Below are 9,413 nucleotides of genomic sequence, written 5' to 3' on the forward strand. Positions count from 1 at the left end.
TAATTCACACTGCATCTCAGAGTAAATAAAGTAATCAGATAAATCTTCTTATGGCCAGCTGCTGTTATTCTAAGATGAGTGCAGTTAAACATGCAAATAGCTTTCTTTTTTTGTGCAGCTTTAAGTTGCAGAAGTTGTGCATGTCTGTAAAACTGAGTCTACCAAGGCCCTGTTTAAAGTATGTCGCATATGCTTTGCCCTCGAAGAATGATTTTATTAGGAAAGCCAGCTGTACCGACACTGCTCCCCTAAAAACACAGCTTAATCAGAAATACATCATTAAAATAAAAAGTACTTTTCTAAAGTACTTTTCAAATTACTTTCCTAAAGTAATTAGATTACTTCAGATTCTACTGTTACAAGTTAGTAAAATTGTTTTCCACAGAATCTAACAAGACATTTTAAAAATATAGTCTACAATAAAACTTTACTTCTTGTAAAGACACACTAAAAATGTAACATTAACTGACATTTATCATGCTATAATAAAAATACTAGTGATCTTTTTTTATAGGCAAATACTTTTATACTAAATTAATCAGAGCCCATAAACAAAAAAGGAAAAAGAAAAACCAAAGACAAAGATGCAAATCCTTAAGTCTGGAATTTAAGGATTTGTATTAGAACCAGACTACTCTGGGTTAAGATCTCTGAACAATGGAAATGAATATACCTTGATGCACTTAGAAAATCTTTATACTTCATAGTACTACAAAATTCTGTCGAAAATGTTCTGCTGAATAAAATTGTTGCATTTTGAAAAATAGATGGAAGTGCAAAGCACCTCCAGCTGGAGAACCAGTTAGATGTAATCCTAAAGAACCTCTATAACTGGGTTATTATAGACTTTCTACATAACTTCAAAACATAACTCAGAGTTGATGACTGAAGAGGACTAAAATTTGAAGCAGTCAACCATGCTGGGTTTCACCCTGGATTAGGCTTTTCCCTAAAGCCAGAATACTAGAAAGGTGCAGAACTACTGAAATGGTACCACGTGTATTGCAAAGGTCAGTCACCCACAACAGATCACATCTAACACAGCAATTCCTGCATAGCAGCAGAAATACCCTTGGGAAGCAATCTGTGATCCCCCTGCCGAGTCCTGGCCTTGAGTGCCTGCCTGTGCAGGAAGGAAGCAGGTACTTGTCCACTTCAGCTATGGCCTTTTGAACCATCCCACACCCCTGGTGGCAATTCCTGCCCCTTGTCTTGGGTCCAACCATAATAAGTGAGCCAAAGAGGATGTAAATGGGTGCGTACCTCTCAATATGTATGCTACATGCCAATTTAGACTCATTAGCCAGTATGTAATTATGTCTAATTTCACATCACTTCTGAACGTGGTCCATTAAGAAAACTTACACTAGCATAACTTATGTTCTTGGAGACAGCAACACTCTGACCTTAAATGAACTGAATATGAAATTACCAAGTGATTGATTTTTTAATCTAATTATTTTTTCTTTAGAAGTTAAATTTAACTGTTGCACCTTGCAGTCTACCAAATCTAGGTCAAATAGATGGGATATTAAAAATAACCTGTCCTGTGAGAAATATAGGGGTTATATTTAAAAGTAAATTCAGTTTGTGGAATCCTGAGTTTCATGGAAGTAGCCATCTCACACAAGACAAAGGCATAGGCCAGAGATTCCTAGAATTCAGTACATACTTGAAACTGGCACGGGACTCTTCCTCCCTGGCGTGTTTCCCTCCTCTGTACCCATTCTGGACATCACAGGTGCACAAAGAATTAGAGGATTTCTAGACTGAGATTCTCCTTATCCTTGTTTAATCAGTTTTCTTTCTACCCCTGAAGAGATTAAGTGAGCGAAGGAGGCACTGCTACCTGCCTCACATAAGAATAACTGCAGATGAAGACATAGATTGTTTCCCTCGGACCCCAGAAGGAAGCAGGGTCCCGCGCTGACCCAGCCAAGAAGCCAGCTGAGCTAAAAGGCATTGGGTAGCATCCAGTCCAGCTAAGCCACCTCAAAAGGTAAAAATCCCAAACCTAGGCCTTGCAGGAATGATAAATTACTGAATATGGTTTGGCTTGCATGAGGTGAAGCAAAATAACGCCTTGGAAATATGTAGTTTACTTGTGCATTGGCACTGATTTGCTTTTCTGAAAGATACTAGAACCTTTGGTGCCACTGGTCTTTTTTACTGCAGCATGCTCTCTATAATTTGCTAATAGATGATATTTAAGAAAATGAAAGGATGAATCTCTTCCCGCATTTGGCTCTTGTGAATCACCTGGCCAGTGCCAGACAAACTGAAACCAGCTTGGCAGAGCTGGCAGCAACTGGCTGCAGGATGCTGCCAGCACAGCACAGCCCACAGGACCACCAACATGGCTGACCCTAGGCACTGTCTAGTCGTGGCTGGCGTCTGGTGGTTGTGCTGCCTTGGCACACCTTTGGCTGGGTTTACTCTCCCCCCATGCACACAGCAAGTCCTACAGTTCCTGGTCTCTATGAACTTAGGGCAAGTTTATGTCTGCACTTGACGGATATTGGTTTTGTATCAGGGATCTGATTAACAGCCCTGGTGAATGCCTGTGATTTATTCAAGTTTCTGGTCCAGGTGATTTAAACAGAAGAACTCTCCTATGCAGTAAATGATGTAGAAATGGAGATCTGAACAAGTGACAGCATACAGAAGTGGGCAGTTAGTTTGTGATAGGTAGCAATTAGCATTTTTGTTGAAAAAGTAACCATTCTGGGAGGGACCAATAGAGAACAAAGATAAAGACCTACTTTAAAAGAGAAAGACTTTTCCCAGGCATGCTGATGAGCGCTGTAAATCCAGGCAGACTTTAGAATAACTCTTAATGAAACCAAAGGTACACTGATGTCAACCATCTGCAGTGCAAATGTTTGGAGCGTGCTGTTTGCATCTTGTTGCTGTAATGCAAAAGTCTAGCTAATCAGATAAAGGCATGGGGGAATCAGAAGTGTGGCCCCTTTATTACTGTGCCAACTTATTGGCAGCTAATGAGAATTTCTCTTTTTTCCCCCTAGAATTCCCAAATCTTTCAGAAAGTGGAGAGCTGTGGTGCTGATGTGCGTTTTGATGACACCTAGTGGCAAAATTTGAATAATGCGCCGGAAATAGAAGGCACATACGGATGATATCAATGTTATTAAAACTAAAGGAAAATGAGATCCAGGGGGAACATAATGTGAACTAGAGGTTGACAGAAAGAAGTGGAAAATAATATGTTATGAATGAAATGGAGAAGCTTCACAACATTATTTTAAGAAGCAAAAGCAGCTCTGATAAATGTATAACATATCTGTATAAAGTGTTCCATACAGAGGAGCTATAATGGGCTCTTTGAGATCAGTTGCTGTCTATTTAAAACCAACTGTAAACAGCAATAAAATAAGGTTAATTAGTTTAGTTCAGTAAAGTTGTATCCTTGGATACCATGCAAGTGACTTCCATGATCTTTCATGTGAAATAACTGGGAATAGAAGCTTCAGGGTAATAAATACAGTGTTCCAGATAAATGTTTGCGAAGTGGATTTGATGTGGAAGAATCTCTTTTCAGAGCAGAAGTTTTGGGGTTTGCCTTTAACCACCTTACAGCAGGCAAGGGGAAGGGGGCCCAGGGCAGCATGCTCCAGCGCAGCACCTCCGAGACATGCCACAGCAGCAGGGGAAGAAGCCACAAGCCTTCACAGGTAGCTTCCCTGAGCTGCGGGTAGGCTGTTTGAGGATGTTACCAATGTATTTCTTTTATTGCCAAGCTGGATCTGTGACACTATTAAAGTATGAACCCTGAGAAAGACTTTTCACTGAAGAAAGGGGTTAATGCTTTTTGTTTAGTTTCATTCTTCAGAAGTACTTCTCCTGTACCTTAAGGACAAGCTCCTGAGAGAAGTCTGCCATCACTGGTACAGACCTGCAAAACACTCAGATCTCTACCCTACCTCAATCGAGGTTTTCAGCAGTTTGCTTTTTACCTGTTCTGTGTTGCATATTTTTGAGCTACCTTCTGTTTGCTTTATAGAAACTGCTCTGAAATCACCTAAGGTGCTTCTGTTTAGCTTCTGGTTACTGTGTGATGTCTGCTAATAGATGGTATTAATAGGGAGATGTGTACACAGAAAAGGAGGCTGTTGTAACCCTGCTGTTTGTATTATCCTCCTCACCTCCTGCTGTGTGCCACGTATTGGAAGCACTGGGGCTTCATTCAGCCTGCTACAGCTATTTTTGAGGGCACTACCAGTTTGAGATTCCCCAGTCAATTGAACATTCATTTTAAAAATATAATTTATACTTCACAGAGAAGCAGTGAAATTAAATAGCTGGTTTTCTCTTTAAATCTCTGAAAATTTCATGACTAGTTAATTATTTGAGGGCACCTGTATTAGCGACTTGCACAGAATGACACACACGGCTCCATTTTCCCATCAGAATGTCCTCATTTTCACTTTGAAATATCACAGTTAGAGGTCAGCAACTACTTTAGTTTCAGGACTCTAAGCTAGAAAACAAAGCAAGCAGGAAACTTTCAAAAACTTCCCTCCTCCAACAACCTCAGTAATTTTTCCACTGTTGGGACAATATCCCAAACTTTAAAAGCCCGGTCTGGGGGCTTTTTGCTTTATTTAAAATTTTTCCCAAGGTTGAATATGAGTCCTACTTATGTGGGGTTTTTTTGGTTTTTTTTTTTTTCCTAATTATATGATTTAAATATGTCAAACAAAGAAATGTGAAGAAGAAAGAAATAAAATATCAATATTCCTACAATATGCAAGTGACGTCTGTGTCCAGGCTTTAGCTAAAGCAAGAGTTAGTTATGTATGCTTACATATAAGGGGAGAATTAAGTATGTATTTCCAATTTAAGTGATATATAAGGCCAATAGGCAATGACACCAATCCTGCATGTTAGCAGCCCCTTCGGTGAGATAAATGAGAGTCTCTGTCTCAGCTTAGATAGCAGAGATAGGATATGCAAAGATATGTTGTCCCTCAGGGTTTAACAAGCTGTTTACACCTCTGGAAATGTTGCAGCCCCCATTCAGACCTGCTGCCCCTCACTCCAGGAGCTGTACGAGGAGTGATTTGCACAGCCTGGAGTAAGGGAAGGATGCAGCCCTTGCCAGACCCTGTGCAACATATGTTTGTATGTGAAGTCTGTGAAAGGCTGCAGCATAAAGAATAAAACAACCTGTTCTTCATGTTGACTGAGGCTAGCAGAAGACGCAATGAGCTTAAATTTGAGGAAGGAAGATTTAAATTAGCTGTTAGGGGAAAATTCTCATGGTTTGGGTGAGTAAGCATTGGCATAGATTGCCTAGGCTTTGCTCTTAAAACCAACAACAGAGGTGATTTCAAAACCTCTCTGCAAGCTTTTGCCAAAAATGACTCACTGCAGAGAAATGTGTTGACTGATACCTTAAGATCCCTTGCTGCTCTAGATTTTAATAGTCTGTATATGCATAGTTCATTGATTTGCTGGTTTGTTCAATCATTTGACATCTTAGCCCCAGTAATTACATCAAAGGTCCTCTCTTAGCTGCTAGTATGGTTGCGTTACACAGTGCTTTGATGCATTTTTACTAATTGGCTGCCTCTGTATTATTATTTAGTATGCATTAACTTTTAGCCTGATTCATAGAGAACACTTTGAGTACAAGTGCCAAACAATAATTAATGCTGTTAAAAATACACAGCAGCAAAAAGTAGAAACTGAGAGCAATGAATGAAGTATTTGCTGCTTTTTCCCCAGAAGGCCCCAGCATGAAAGATTATATGGTATCAGCTGCTCACATAACAATGGGGGTTTGTGCCCCTCCTGTTAGATTGATGCATTTCCACCAAGGATTCACTTTTTCCTGGAAAATCACAGTAATTCAAGAGCTCAGAGTCATTATGAACAGCTGTGAAGTGCTTTCCCCAGACTAGCAGTCCGGCTGGGCCACCAACCTCTTGCAGCCTTTCTGTTCCTTTTCCTGCCACATACCTGCTAGCGCAGAACTGATGTGGGGTTACAGACAGTGACCACTGAGGGCAGCTTTTGAGTTAGAGGGATAGCTTGTTAGCTGAAAAAGAAGTTACACTGGTATCAAAAGTCATCTTTATTTTGCCTCCAGAAAAGATGAGCACAGCTGTCTAGCTCACGTTGTGAAATGTCAGGAAAGCCGCTGGGGCAGAGTTTTAAGAAACTCAGTCCCACTTTCCCACTACCTCTAAATTAATAAAGAACCCAAGATGTCCCCATTGCTCATTTTGCAGCTGCTAGAAGGGTTTGTCACAAGTATATTTTTCAGCCTCAGTCACAGGTCTGTCAGATAGGGAAATATAAATTGGCAAATAAATATTTATGATGTATAGTCGCTTGGATTCTTTTATGTATAGATTGTTCAGTGCAGATGCCTACCACAACAGTAAAACTAAAACTGAGCTAGGTTTCAGCATCTATGATTCATCCACTATGGAAGGCTTAAATCATCAGCCCACTAAATGGAATGGTTCTGAACTAAATCATGAAGTCTTTATAAGTGTCAGTCTTGCAGAGAAAAGAAATTTATGTTACACAGTTTTTGCATTGACAAAAAGGCTATCTTGAACACAGGGGACTTACTAACCATCCCTTGAATACCAACAGCAAAGATAAGAATAACTGACACTAAAAGAGTAGCTACTGGAATTGATGTATTTGTAAAAAGATGAGGGGATTCAGCAGTGTATACCAAAGGCTTTCCAAAAGTCAAAAGCTATTAGGTAAAGTGGTGGCTCTGTGTGTCTGTAATAAAGCATTTCAGCCTCTCCTCCAAGGTAAGAAGACTGCTACTTCAGATCTACTGATGTGAACCGATCTTAGACAATAAATTTAGTGTCCTAAGTTAAACACAAACAGCATAAGAAAATATTTGAAAAGAGTTGTCCTGGATTGAGTTGAGAGAGAGTCGATTTCTTCTCAGTAGCTTGCATAGTGCCATGTTTTTTATTTAGTGTGAGAATAATGTTGATAACATACTAATGTTTTAGTTGTTGATAAATAATGTTTATCCTAATCAAGAACTTTTCAGTCTCTCATGCTCTGCCACTGAGGAGGGGCACAAGAAGTTGGGAGGAAGCAGAGACAACACACCTGACCCAAACTAGACAAAGGGGTATTCCATACCACAGCACATCATGCCAGGATATAAACTGGTGAGAGTCGGCTGGGAGGGGCCAGTTGCTGCTCAGGGATGAGCTGGGCATCAGTCAGCAGGTGGTGAGCAATTGAATTATGCATTACTCATGTTTCTTAAGTTTTATGCCTCTCTCTCTTTTTCCTATTATTGTTGTTATTGGTATTTTTGTTATTGTATTTTATTATTGTTATCATATTGTTATTGTATTTTATTATTGTATTTTACTTTATTTCAATTTTTAAACTGTTCTTATCTCAACCCTTGGATTTTACCTTTTTCTGGTTCTCTGTTCTCTCACCATTTCTCCAAGGCTCCCGCGCTTACAAGTAGGATCCTTCATTTACAGGTACTAGAGTGAAGTAATTTTCCATCAAGAACATTATTAACTCCAGAGATGGATCTTTACTAGACAAGGTAAAGCTTTCCCACTTATATAATGCATATTTGATGAGTAGTTGAATGAGTTGTCCTTCTTTGCATTGAAGTGACATGAGATCTCTAACATTTCATGCAGGCACATTGCCTGTGGCAGAATAATGGTTTGATCAACCTAGTGTATTTCATAGACAATAGTTTGCTATGTTGCCAGTTTGCTTTTTGTGTTTTTTATCTCATGGCACAGCCACGGGAAAGAAGGAAAGTTATCACTCAGGCCTGAGGAGAACAAAATAACCCTCTTGCTTTCATTTCATCTTTGAGAGTATTATTCACTCTGATCATGATCAGACTGAAAATGTGCAGAAGTAGCAGCAATATTTACTACAAAGATCATTTGAACAGAGGGTTAAAAAACAGGACTTCATTGACTTTTAATTTCTTTGTCAGTATTGACTTGTCTGGTTTGGTGTCTGGTCAAAATAAAGAGGAAGAATTGATTCTTGTCCTAAATAATTTTTGCAAACTAAAACTTAAAATTACCATTTCTGTGGATGGACCCCTGCCTGATCCTCTATACCATAGGAAAATTCCATTCCTGTAGACTCTTGCAGCTTGAAGTGTAGTCAGGACTGATTAGAAATAAAACAAGATATCTGATAATACTGCTTACACGTCCTTATGCTGGTTCTTTGGGAAGTAGTCTCACTTCAGTTACTCTCTGAGTTTTGGTCCAAGTTAAGCTGTTTGGACACATCTCTCATTGTGATAACTCAAATGCAATCTCCCTTTTCTTGATTTAATGAAGTTGAAATCACATCATAGTTGTTGAATGTATATATTTCCTGTATCGCAAAGCTCTACTGGATTTTTATATGTTTAGCTGGTAACTAACACTTACTTACCAGGCTGTAATATCATTTGCTTATCTTGCCTTTTTTGGCTTCAGAAGCGAATAACACAAAAATAGATTGGCTTGACGGAGGGAGACTGTTTTGGTGCCAGTCTAGAAATTAGCTTTGGCTGCTACATGCCTACAGATGTTTGTCTAGGTGATAGATTTGAAGTTCTGTCTTCCTCCTTAAGAGCCCCATAGGGACTTTTTTTGCAGAGAGGGCCAAATAAAGCAGTAGAGGTTTCACTTTTCAGACTGTTTTTTTGCCATCCTACAGTTCTGAGCACCATCAGAGATTGCCGGGTTCACAGGCAACAAATTTCCTACCAAATAGGAGTTAGTGGAGATGGTCCCTCAACCTGCCCTGTTCAGCAAAGGAGGAACCACATTTTGTCCCATATTCCCTGCAGCGTGGCATAGCCACCTCGGCACGGCCATAAGTAACTATGAATCTGCCCCACTATTTTAAAGGTCATTTTCATCCCTTTGTGATGACAGGTCAGTCTGCTCAGCTAATTGCACAGAAAAGCTGGGCTCTGAGTTATGCGCTCTATAAGCAAGTCTCACTAATATGATGAATTACTGACAGCAAAGAGGCAAGTCTGAAGCAGTGAAGTTTAACAACATATCGTATCCTTCCCTTAATTAAAGGTTTGGAGTGAGGCATATAGATGTGAAGAAGAGATAGTGAATTTCTCTCTGTAAAGGTGGGGAGGAAAACCAGCTGTGGGTAGTCTTGGCTTTAGACACAACTGGCAGAACACTAGCCTGGAACTCAAACCATCCTCCATGCTTCAGTAGTCCAGGGAGAGCACCTGGTTCCCACTAGGATGCTAGTACTTTATTTACCTGTTTATATTGAGCCTTATTTCTATTTTCCTGTAATTACATCCAATTGAATTTCAGGCCTTCTAGGATTTATATAGAAACATTAACTCAACTGCAAGTAACAAAAGAGAAAACAGAAATTCCGTAAAAATCCTT

The sequence above is a fragment of the Strigops habroptila genome, chromosome 5 (assembly GCF_004027225.2).
Source record: "Strigops habroptila isolate Jane chromosome 5, bStrHab1.2.pri, whole genome shotgun sequence".
NCBI lineage: Eukaryota > Metazoa > Chordata > Aves > Psittaciformes > Psittacidae > Strigops > Strigops habroptila.